The sequence below is a fragment of the Eucalyptus grandis genome, chromosome 7, assembly GCF_016545825.1.
Source record: "Eucalyptus grandis isolate ANBG69807.140 chromosome 7, ASM1654582v1, whole genome shotgun sequence".
NCBI classification, from domain to species: Eukaryota; Viridiplantae; Streptophyta; class Magnoliopsida; order Myrtales; family Myrtaceae; genus Eucalyptus; species Eucalyptus grandis.
This window is the reverse complement of record NC_052618.1, coordinates 14681967-14695481: the sequence shown is the minus strand read 5'-3', so window position 1 is coordinate 14695481 and position 13515 is coordinate 14681967.

Genomic DNA, 13515 nt, shown 5'->3' with positions numbered 1-13515 from the left:
AGCGATCCACCTCTAACTTATTTAAATTATGGAAACTCACTATTCCATAAGGGTTCTTGTTCCATATGCACCTCAGGCTCCGCAAATTGACTAATTTCAAGGTGGTTAACTCATACAAAGTCTTAACATTTCCATTGCCGCTCGGTCCGTCAGGGTCAAAAATTTCTTGCACTAAATTGCAATCTCTTATACATAAACTGTGCAACTTGTGTAGTTCTACCAACAACTTGGAGTTGATAACCTTCGAGAGAGATTTGCATTGCACCACTTCAACAAATTGCAGATTGCTAAGCTCCAGTGGAGATTCATCGCTCCATATCTCTTTCATATTGGGAAGTCCTTCCATTTTCAGGGACTTCAAGGATGGGATTGAAATCTAAGGAGCAAACCCATCAAAAATAGCATTTAAAATTACAAAGGACCGTCTATATAGCGGGTATTATAAATGGTTGGCGAAAGAAATTTACAAGCAAGATAATGTACAACCTTTAGAATAGTTTTTGCATGTACGTAAATCTATGATAAACAAAAGCTAATTTACAACCTCAAAAGACAACTAATCAACTTGACCTTTTATTTACGATATAACAAGGGATGCTGTCACGATTAGATTTTGTTTGCATTTTACTAGCAAATCAGGAATTGCAATGATCAAGAATTAGCACTCGTTCTGGTTACTAATGATAATCTGTTGATACAAGAAGTATTTATCTAATTATCAAATTATATCGATTAGATGGAGATGTATACAGCTCATGTCCCATGAGTCCCGACGAGATCGGGCCTTCTATATCTATATATCATCTTGTTAGGAGCCCCAACTCAAAAAATAAACATTGGGCAAACAGTGGCATATGAAAAGACTTTTGGCCAGAGAGAATTGATAGCCGAACATGACATCATTCCTCATTCACTTAGGTTAGGAGGACTTTTTTTTTTTTTTTTTCAGTCGTAAGGTCAAGAGGACTGGTCACACACTGAAATCGTCTTCTTCTTGATATAATCCTACAAGACGGGCATTTCTTTGCTTTTCCGACTTAGATGTCTTCAATATCTCTGAAGTTATTAGGCACAGTGGGACTAATTTCCTCACAAAATAACCTGGAATTGGACATTTCAGCAGTTGCGATATTGCAATAACTGAGTACTAGACTTCTTTTTCCTTATTCTTCATAAATTATCTCGAGTGTCCCTTTAAATTCAGAGGCATGTGTAGCCTATCTTAATTAATCATACTTGTTGTCATAATTTCCTTGCGGTGAGTCTAAATTCACAGTCAACATGTCTGAAACCATAACATTAGAGGTGAGGGGATCCAGTGTCCCTAATGATGATGGAAAGCTTTATTTTCTTTTTGTTCTTTTTTCCCCAAAAGTTCATTGCTATATGACTCTAGAGAATCCTTCTCCTGCCAAGTTGCTCATAGTCTCCCATTTATCTCGCCGTTACCCTCGCTCCAACCCATACAACAAGTTTTTAACTTTTTTTGTATTTCGTGCATTAGACTATTCTCATCCCCAACAAGCTAACCCTAGATTACTAATTTTGGAGGTTGCCAGTGCTTTATAATATCCGAGGAGATTTATTATAGGTTTAAGAAGCATTTCATTATAACCCCATAGATCTTTGTATATGTCGGTTTTACACAAAAAAATAAAAATAAAAAGAAGTGCTAAGGCAAGAGTAACTCTTTTATGAATAATTAGAATCCTAGAAAGATAAAAGCGCCAAAACTACAGCAAAAAAAAAAAAAAAAAAAGCAAAGGGTCAAAGGGCCGTTGCGAAATTTCCCGATCTAGCTCCATTATTTTTTAAAGCAAGCTCTTTCCATGGGAGCTCAAAGCATGGGTTGAAAAAAATCACACTTTGACGTCGCGATCTTATGGGACCCATCACTTATATTTCCACCGCTCTTTATTAATAGGGAAACTAACGTATGGCATGAGCCTTGGGCCCATGCCATTATAAAAGAGCAATCTTATCTAGTCAAGTAAAACTGTATTTATAGCAGATTTCCTCCATATAATTTATAGCCATTATCTTTCTTTAATTGGGTAATTGTCTATCCTTAGTTTACTGTTTCTCTTTCATCATAGTAAATTACTATCCGTAGAGGTCCAGATAGGACCATAAAATATATCTACCTACGGAAGACTAACATCATTTTTATTGATAAAAACAAATAACAAAGGATTTTTCCACCTGTAATTGCTCCTCTTTTTGAACTTGCAGGATTTATCATCTTCTCTAAACTTGGTGTAGATATTATACCAAAAGGATCTCCTATAAAATGTTATCACTAAAGCTAGTTAAATTGTTAACTACATTTCCACCTACTAGTCTAGAATTTAATATATTACAAATAATCACCCTCAATTTCAATTGAGAGGAGGAGGAGGAGGAGGAAAATGTTATCACTAAAGCTAGTTAAATTGTTAACTACATTTCCACCTACTAGTCTAGAATTTAATATATTACAAATAATCACCCTCAATTTCAATTGAAAGAAGGAGGAGGAGGAGGAGGAAGCGCTCTCTCCATGGAAGCTCAAAGCAGGGGAAGAAGGTAAGTCAAACAATAGTGTGTGGGACCCATAACTTAAATTTTCGCAACGTTTTACTGACGGAAACGCTAATCTTTTGTGTGTCTTGGGCTCTACGATCAACTCCAGTGATAATTGCGCCACCATGAGAGGGCAATCTTATCTAGTCAACAAAAAGGCTCCACTTGGCGGCAATTTTCTTTGTTGGGCAATTGATCATTCTTAGTTTACTAACTTCTCTTTAGCGTTAGTAAATCATTATCAACAACCAATTTAACAGTATATTAAACACAAATTATGGATTTGCGTTTGTGACGTCCAAAGTACATAAAAAGATATCTATGTATATAATATGCATGCATGAACATGCAAAAACTATGTACTTTTATAATTATGGGTTACTGTAATGACTAACTGCTTATTTAAACACGATACACAAAACACATGCATCAATTAGATTAACATAGTTGCTATTATTTAAAACCCAGTCCTCCTTCCCATTCTTCTTATCGGTTTTTAAGAGTCTCCTATATCATACATTTTGTGGATAATAACAAAGTTTGATGAGTAAATTCAATAGAATCCACATCAAAAGGATAAGAATTACTTATGGAATTACTTTAGTGCTGAAATTCCCTTCAATTTTGCTTTATGAAACCCTATTGATATAGATATACTTGCAGCATGTAAATAAAAAATAACTCAGAATTGATCACAAAACTAAATTTACATGGATTTCATATAATTAGTTGGATTTCAATACAATGAAGAGAACAAAAGATTGCTTTATCTAATTGCAGAGAAGGCATGAACGAATAAGGTAATTAGGAAAAAAAAAGAACTGAAAATAACAAAATAAATAAGCATCATAATATGCGTAGCATCTAATTAGCAAAGGTAGGAAAAAGTAATACGTATAATATTCTTTTGATAGAAAGTTACTCTGTTGCCCATTGAAGAATGCAACTTGAGTGCCAACTCGATCGTCTAATGTACTACTCGAAGGAGTTGTCCCAGCGGTGAAAAAGTTCTTGATATTTGGCAAGTGACGCAATTCCAATGCATGCAAATTACACAACTCCACTTTGCCACAATCATCAGCTTCTACAATACTGTGCATTAACTTGCAACCTACAACTTTGATCTCTTCTAGTTGTGGAAGTCCTCTTAGTAATGAAAGAGGAAACAAAACTTCCATCTTGTCACAACTTTTGACTTGAATTACTTTTAATGTACTAAAGGACTTGGAGGAGGAAATATGGTTATAGCATATCTTCTTCAAGTTGACAAGATTCTCAAGAAGTAACGACTCCAACATCTCAAAAAAACTAAGGGAACACCATCGAAGGATGTAATGGATAGAGTGACTGTTTTGGACCAATAAATGCTTTAATTTTGGAAAAGCTTGCGGAGATAATGCACAAATACTTTGCTCACCTTTGCTCAACTTGTCCAAAAACAAATCATCGGTTTTGCTTAAGATACTTTGTATACATCCTTTTCGAAGAACATCGTTTATTAGATCCAACTTGAGGTCCAAAACCCTTGATCCTTTGTGCTTTCTCAGGCGCATTGCATTACCTATTTGGATTTTGTACTTGGTCAATTTCTCGACATCTAGGTCCTCTGGGAGCATACTTGGATCGGGAATGGAGATATGTAGAGTGCAAAGATTTTTCAAGCAATTCAACTCAATCAGACCGGCATTAGTTGGTTGAGTTTGCTCAATGGCATTCCATTGATCAAAGCTATTCTCCATATACAATTCCTCCAATTTGATCAATCTTTCAAGCACACCTGGTTCAATTATCTGAATATGTGAACAATGGTTCAAGTCCAACAACCTCAGCTCCGTTAGTTGCCCAATTTCTTTCGGCAATCGTTGAAAATTGGAGTTCACAACGCTAAGAACTTGTAATCCTTTTAACTTGCTAAGAATGGCCACATCCTCTAGGAAACAATGCTGAAGACACAAAGTATGTAAGTTCTCTGAGAGCTGAAATGACGTCAATGAACGAGTGAGACGAATGCTAGTAAGATTTAAGACCGCAAGTTTCTTCATAGAGTTGAAAAATGAATATGGAATCTCGAGAGATTTGTTGTTGATGAAAAGCAAAAATATGCGCAATTCGGGCAATCTAACTCTTTGGGAAGCTCCTTTATGTCTATATAGGAAAGCATATCGCCGAACAACTTTTGAGCCTCTCATTTTGCAATTGTGTTGCCAAGATATCTTTATCTTTCAACACGAGAAGAGGGTGATCTCTTAAAACGAACTGGGCAACAAAGTCATGAACCAAGTCATGTATCTTGAACCCATCTGCGCCTTCATTGTCTAACAAAAGGGATGAGGCTTGAAGAGTGTGGATATGTGTGCTCAACCTATCCCTAGCTTCATTCATGCTGCTATCTTTTCGAAATATCCCCAAACCATAGCCATACCTCACCAAGTTTTCAAGAGAGGGCTTGGAGACGCCATAAGCAACGCAGAGTTGTAACAAACTTTTTGCCTCCTCACTTTCTAAATGATCATAACTTAATTGCAACATCTTATTTATCACTGCACTTATTCCTTCGTTTGAACACCGCTCGATTTGATTCAAAGCATCCCTCCATTCAGATAAACCAGCATATTTGAAATGTTTCGCCACTGTGACAATTAGCAAAGGCAAACGTGCGCACTTGCGGAGTGCTTCATCCACCAAGGGTCTGAACTCGTTCTTGTGAACTTTGTCTCCCACCATGCTCTCAAACAATGTTCTTGCCTCATTCTCCTCCAGCCTATCAAGTGGGAACTCCTCGTCGCAGCCCATTTCCCTTTGCAAAACATTTCGATCTCTCGACGTCAATAACAACTTGCATCCTACGACTTTGTTGTCATGTCCGCAAGGAATGCCGACTGATTTCAAGTCGAGCCGTTCCCATAGGTTGTCCAGTATTATGAGGACGTTTTTTTCTTCACATCAGCTTCCAACCTCTTGCATAGAAGCTTCGCTCGCACGCTGACAAACTCTTCGTTCTTGAAATCTAGGCTCAATTCGTGCGCAATCTCTCCTTGAATCCTCTTGATGTCTGGATTTGCCGACACGTCGGCCTTCGCGACCAAATCGAACAAGGTCTTTTCCCTTATTCTCTTTTCAGCATCCACCAAAAGGGTGGACTTGCCGACCCTGCCCACCCCGTGAACTCCGACCACACTATTGCTGTTATTGGCAAGAGCGTCTATGATGTCCTGTATGATCGAAGCTCTAGATTCAAAGATGCCATCATCCCTCAGCTTAATTGACGCCGAGGCATAAGAAGCGGAGGCCATCATAGTGGTCGACTGGACGGCATCTGTGCCTTCTCTCGTAGCCGGAGTTGGGGCAGCGACATTTCCCGGAGCAGGATCGCTGAAGGAGATGTCCCTGAAATCACTGCCTTCTTGAGCGAGTTGCTGAATGTCCTTGATCTTGTCCTTGGCCTTCCTGCTGAACTGATAGTGGCAACAGGGGTCGGGAAGAGTCCCGTGGCAGCAAGTCTTGCTCGACTCTTCAAAGTCGCCCAACAGGTCTCGTGCCTCCTTCAAGGCCTGCTCAGCACTTGCCTCCCACTCCATGACCCGACTGTAGACATTTTGAAGATTGTTTCTGGCCACTTCGGCAGCATTGTGGATCCTCTCAGCCTCGTACGCCAGCTTCCGGACTTCCTTCTGAAGATTCTGAGCGTAGCTCTTGGAGGATATCACGTATCCGAATTGACGCTTGATGGGAACAACTACCATCTTCAAGACATCCCATACAATTGCAACAGCGGGATCGATCAACATTTTTCTTTGATTTTTCTTTTCCGAGAAACAAAAAGCAAGAAGACGATCGGAAGAGATTTGAGTGCAAAGAAGATCGCCGAAGAGCAATCGATGGAGAAAAACACGAGTGACTTTTTACTGGAAGATTTGATCATCAACGGTCGAGATTCAGAACAAGCAATCTAACAAACTATGGAGTTCGCCTGAACTAAATCCCAATCTATTCTTCAGAGATCCGACAGCTTAAATCACTCGGCAAAAATAACAATAGAAAATGACCGCTGTGAACCTTTTAAACAATCGAGTCATAGAAATAGGTGGCGTGCACATATGTATTTATATATAATACAGAAAGTTAATATTATGAAAAATCCCAAATTAATACACTTGTGACAAATTTACCTTAAACCTATACACTTGTAATTTAATTTACCTTATATTAGTTTATGTTAAATTTTACTGTTAAATTACTAAATTGAATGACATGTGATAGTTGACTAGTGTATCAATTTACAATTTTACTCTCCATTTGCCATAGTTATATATTTTTGTGATTTTTGTTGTATTAATCTAGTTTAACGGATGTTATATTTGTCACAAATATATCTCGTTTAGAGTTTTTGACAAATTGAATAAATTAATTTACGATAAAGTTATCACAAGTATATTAATTTGTGATTTTTTATGATCAATTGGGATAAATTTATCATAAATATATTAATTTAAAATTTTTTATAATTAAAAAATTAATTACATATATTAATTTAAAGTTTTTCAAAAGTATTACCTCAATATAGGAATGGATGATTTCCTGCATTTTGCTTTATATAAATTGTAAACCCCGTACAAGAGAACAATAAGGACGGCTCCACCCACGTGACATGTACTTTATACACTCTGCCATCAACTTAATTTTAATGTGGACCACATACCAAGGCAGAAGCACATGTGGACGCTTGGAATTCGCAGAGTACTTAAGAAAATACGTGGAAAGACACTTTATCATTTATTATTATTATAATATTTTCATCGACACTGCACGTGAACGCTTGGGTGAATCGACACGGTGACAATTAGAATTTGAAATGTGTATACCACCGTTGCAATACCTAGTTGATTAGACAATGTTAGCATTCAGCAATAGAAGTTCTAATTGGTGCCCGATGGATGTTACCCTGACTTCGGTCGAACTAAAGTCCAGATAGTTTCAAATGTATTCGTGCAACGCATTGTAACTAGGAGGACTTGGAAAAAGTATAAAAGAAATCATAAATCAATTGCATTTGTATTCTTTTAATTTTAAACATTTTAATTAGACCAATTTTAATTCTAGACATTTTCACATTAATACTAATTGACTCAATTTGGTCAATTTATATTAGAAATTCTTTGACATGAATATAAATCGTCATCATGTACACGACCGAGGAGATGTTGACATTTTATATAATTTTTTATTATTTTTTCACATTTTTAAATTAATTTTTTCATCTTTCATTTTCTTTTTTTCCCGTTCTCTTTTCCTTTGTTTCTATTTTGCCTTTCTTATTTTTCTTTCTTTCTTCCTTATCTTCCTCCCCCACCTTCGATCGGTGGAGGTTGTTGGCTATGGGAGATCGGTTGTCGCCAGCCTTTGGTGAGGGCCATTGAGGGCTAGGCAAGGTTGCCCCTTGCTAGATTCATCAAGGGGACCCTCACCTAGCCCTTGCCCAAGGCTGGTGAGCGCTAGGAAGCCCTCATGCAACCTCGCTTGGACGAGGCTGCCCTTATTGCCAAGTCCCCTCTCTAGTTGGTGAGGGGCCTCATCTAGGCGAGGTTGGTGAGGGCTTCCCAGTGCTTGCCAGCCCTCGCCACCACTTACCAAAGGCCGATGATGACCAGTCTTGCTTATGGCCAATAAGGGCATCCCAGTACTCACCCTCACTTTGGTAGCCAAAGACCTCTGCCGATCGGAGGCGGGAAGGAACATAAGGAAGAAAGGAAAAAGGAAAAAAAAAAAAAAGAGAGAAAGAAATGGGAAAAAGAAAATAAGGGAAAGAGAAGGAAAGAAAAATTAATGAAACATTCGACAAAATAATTAAAAATATATAAAAATGTCCGCATTAGTGCCACTCATGCCATGTAGTTAGACCGGGATCCAAATCAGCAATTTCCAGCATTAATTGGCCGGATGGACTTAATTAGTACCAATGTCAAAAGGTTTAGAATTCAATTGATACAATTAAAATGTTTTGGATTGAATTGATACCAATGTGATAAGTTTAGGATTAGTACTTTTCCCATGGGGACTTCTCGTGCTACTAAATGTCTTATATCAAAACACTTGAATAAGATAAAGCCGCGATTAATATGGATGTCTCCACATATGTTTGATATTGTTTATGTGTAAATTCTCTGAGGCCAACAGTTGCCCTTTAAGAGCACGCACACTACTATAAAAGTGAGTCCTTGTAGACTTTTTAGGAAAATTCTCCGTGATTATGTCGATTGTGTTTTTAGTGATAAGAAAGAGATGGATTACCAACTCTTTCCGGAAAATGCAGTGCAGTAATATTCTCCACTCGAAAAAAAAATCAAATGCATTGGAAGATCTTTTACTAGGCGAGTTTCTTGCTTATATTGAGAGCACCTCACAATTTGATTTTTTTTTAATCTCACGTAAGACTCACCATGTCAAAACTTGTGATTGACCCGGATACATAACATGTCTTTTGCTATTGAGCATCCTCGTTGTATTTAGATGATAGACAAGCTGAGTCACTTAATTAAATTCATTTAATTAGGAAAACATCTATACATATGATAAAACTCTCTTGAGGTTTGTTGTGACCTTCCCAAGTGTAGTCTTTCCGAAGGGGAGTAGGTTTAGTGGATTGTTGAGCGGGAGGTAGCATTACCTCTAGTCGAGGTTTACTTGATCTCACTCTGCATAGATTTTCCCAAACTCTTATCCATGCAACGTTGGAAAATTCAAATTCAATTGATCGAGAGATGGGATTGTATCGTGTAAGAGAGTAGCCATAAACATGTTGGGATTGGCTAAGAGCTAAGAGCTAAGTAGAACGTGAAAGAAGGTTCTATTTTTTGCGAATCAAAGACTTTAAGGACTGGATCATACTAATCATCTAATTATTGCCATTTCCATACCTAAACTTGATTTGTTTGCCTATAAGTTGGTTCATGTGTCAAATTATGGAATCCTACGATTCTTTCCACTAGGTGTTCTTGCACAATTATTCAATTTTATTTGTTCCTAAAGTGGGTCATACTCGCTGAAAGAAGCTAAAGAAATCAAAGCGTAAAAACCATATAAGGAATTCAAAACAACACATTGAAAGGATAATGAAAGACAAGTAAGAGTAAAGTAAGGAAAAGTAAACCCAATATGAGTTGCGCAAAGATTATTACATGATCTTGTTATTAAGCCCTGAGACAGGAACCTTTGTAATGTAAAATTAAAGCCTCACGTCACTCAAACATGATGAAATAACAAGAGTATAAAATGTGGTAAAGTAACCCAATATGAATTAGGTAGAGAATATATACTATCTTGTTATTAAGCCTCGGGACATGAATCTTTGTGAGATAAAAATTAAAGGCAAAGTCTAATTTCGGCTAAAGAGAATTCCCTACTAAAAAAATTGTCTAACGATATTAAAGACAAAGACATCCATAAAAAAAAAAAAAAAAAAAAAAAAAAAAACCTAAAAGTAATCCTATTATAAACGCAAATTAGATTTATTTATCTTTTTATTTTTATTTTTCATCCTATTATCTATTTATCTAAAAGAAAATACAATCTAAAAGCATATTGATTCTGATAGTCACTTTAACAAGTCCCTAATTCTTAAGCATATATTGTTTATGAATTCTATTTTGCACTTTAGAATGTCTCTCACTGTTAAGCATATATTGTTTGTTTGTATACAATTCTATTTTGCACTTTAGCAAATCAGTTTTGAAGATCACTTTAACATAACTCTATACGTAGTTCTTAGAAGCTTAACAATGCCTAAGGAAATTGTCCGATCAGGTCCGATCTTATTGATCGGATGCTAATCTAGTCCTAAACTTTCATAATTTGTCAATTTAGTAATAAATTTTTGCCCAAAATTCCAATCGAGTCTTTTCAGCCAACTTTCTTAGGAAACCACTGATGTACAATGTGCCATAAATGATGGCCAACAATAACTAGACTACCATGTGAGTGATTTCTAATGAAAATTGACCGGGAGGACTACCTTGGAACTTGGCATAAAGCTTTTGAACTAAATTGGAAAAAAATTAAAAGTTTATGATTAAATTGACATTTGCCCAATAAGTTTGAGATTGATTAGGTAATTATCTCCTATAGATACTTGTCATTAAAAAGGTAATATAATATCTCTCTCTCTCTCTCTCTCTCTCTCTCTCTCTCTATATATATATATATATATATATATATATATATATATATATATATATAGATAGAGAGGAGAGAGAGAGAGAGAGAGAGAGAGAGAGAGAGAGAGAGAGAGAGAGAGAGAGAGAGAGAGAGAGGTTTTGGACTGTAGATATTTCAAAAGATATAAATAAATATGTAATAACTTATGAATTTTATAATTAAATAATTGCGTGGTTCCTCATTATGACAATATTTTGTTGTATTTTACAGGTAAATCATTAACATTCGATAGAGAGAATACATAACGTGATAGACCATATTTAACAAAAGGATGATATAAACATTAATCAAATCTCTGACAAATAAGAGGCTTGATGTCCAAATATCTTTTATGACATAATTATCCATATTTGACAGTAAATGATGGTAGCAAATTAAAAGAAGTATCTGTCATCATAAAAACAAAATTATGGTACATGCTTTGCAAATAAATAAATTTTAAAAATTAAAAGAAACAACTGATAGCAAATCAATAGGGTAAACAATTATACATTACTAGAAAAAGTCCATAAAACGAAAATAATAAATTTGTATAGGTCAAAAACACGATGATGCATGTATCATAAATAACTGTAACTAAATGCATAATTGTTGATGACACCTTACTTATGGTGTAGAAGTCAAGTAGCATCACAGCATGCAAGGCATGAAATGTTTACAACCTTCGACGACGAGTTTAGCCTACATAGATACGTAAATGAACTTAGTTGTTGTCGGATACTAAGCATTTTAGTCATTATAACAGTGAAAGTCGAGTATCATACAATACATGATGAATCCATAACCTTGTGCTTTCATTTGAGAATTTAGCCAATGGATATATTCAAGTAAACTAAAATTTACAATTGGCAACCGCACAAACAAGTAGACCAGAATATATCATTTAATGTGTAATACGTTGTACTGTAATTTTAGATTAAAGACTGTATTTAGATCACATGCTAGTTACTTAATTATTGAATCTGATTTGTTTGGCAAAATGTATATGTTTACATCAAAAAATGACCAAGTCTTTGTAAAGGAAATAATGTCGATATAATTGGGTATGGAGTTTGTAACAGTTGATATGGTTTTGGTAAGTTAACGATAATAGAAGCGCTTATCGATGGCTATAAACAATAATTATAGATGACTGAGAGATACAGCCGCGGACGTACGATACGATGTTGACGATTATCAACTACTAAATTTTGCTAAATGTTGGACAATGGGAAAAGAAGAAAGGAAACAGTGAAGATGTCGATTGAAGACAAGGGCACCAAGAAATGGTTAACCCAGTAACGATTGTAATTGCTTGTGGACAGGATCCATACGCAGATAGGAGGCCTAAAATCTCGAGAATGCAGCTACGACTGCATTTGGAATAGTTGAGTCTTAATGAGCGGTTAGGGCTATGTAATCATTGCAAAGGATTATCATGATTATATATTTTTCCCTCTATGACCTTTATCAATTTTAATGGCAACTCTTGTTTAAGATCGCCACTACACCCCTTCCATTAAATTCAAAGATATATTCTTTGGTGAAATGTAGTTTACTGCTCAGGTTAGAACCCATTTTGAGTTAAACAATAATACAATTTATGGATGATAATTTCCAACATGATTGATGATATCGGACGTAGACTAATCCTAGGACATATGGATCAATTATAAAATTGATTTTTAAAGGGATATGAGAAGCTAAGCTGCAACATTCATAGCTCGTTATATCAACAATAAATAAAGAGTTCACATATCATATTTTATGGATCTGAGCAAGTCCTTAAAAGGTTCAAGAGAAAAGAAATAGACGGAGGATTCGCCTTGAGGTGAGAAACCCTATCCCCTATTTTCACTTATCTAGGAAGAAAAATAAAGGATGGGAATTGAGGAGGAGGGGTGGGAGGGAGTGGCGTTTGGGTACCGGGACAATTAAATAAGACGTTGGCTTGGCTGAGCGCTGGGGTCTTCCGAGACTACCGCCGGCAACCACTCTAGGGAGCTCGCTCCTTGCTTAGTCAACCTGTTCTTCGCACAGTTGTTGTAACTAAGGCTGCGTCTATTTTTATTTCTTTTTTCTGTTTCTAAATACTTTTTCTGTTTTTTTGTTCTGAATAAAAAAAAGGAACAAAACGCGTTTGAGTGCGTTTTTGTTCCTTTTTTTTTTTTGTTCTTAGAAACACATTTGGAACAGAAACAATAAACAAAAAAAGTTGTTTATTGTTTCTGAACAAAATTAAGAAACACTTCTTTCTTTTTTTTTTTTTAATTTCTTCTTTTCTTCTTCTTTTTTTTTGGCCGGTTGCCGGCCTCGACCATGGCCGGCGACCGACCATCGAGGGTCGGCGACCTCGCCCAGCGTCGCCGGCCCCCGTGAGCTCGAGCTCGCCCAAATCCGGCGAGGCCAACCTCGCCCAACGGCCGGCGAGGCTCGGTGTTGCCGGGCCACCTTTGCTAGGTTGGCGGTTCTTTGGGCGAGGTCGGCCTCGCCGGATTTGGGCGAGCTCGAGCTCGCCCGGCCAAGGCGAGGCCGACCTCGTCTTTGGGCCGGGCGAGCTCGATCTCTCCTAGATCCGGCGAGGTTGAGCTCGCCCGGCCAAGGCGAGGCCGACCTCGTCTTTGGCCGGGCGGGCGAGCTCGATCTCGCCCGGATCCGGCCGAGGTTGAGCTCGCCCGGCGGCCGGTGAGGCTCGACCAGTCGGTGTCACTTGGTGGTGGCCCGGCGAGGCCGAGCCTCGTCGGCCACTTTGGCGAGCTCGGC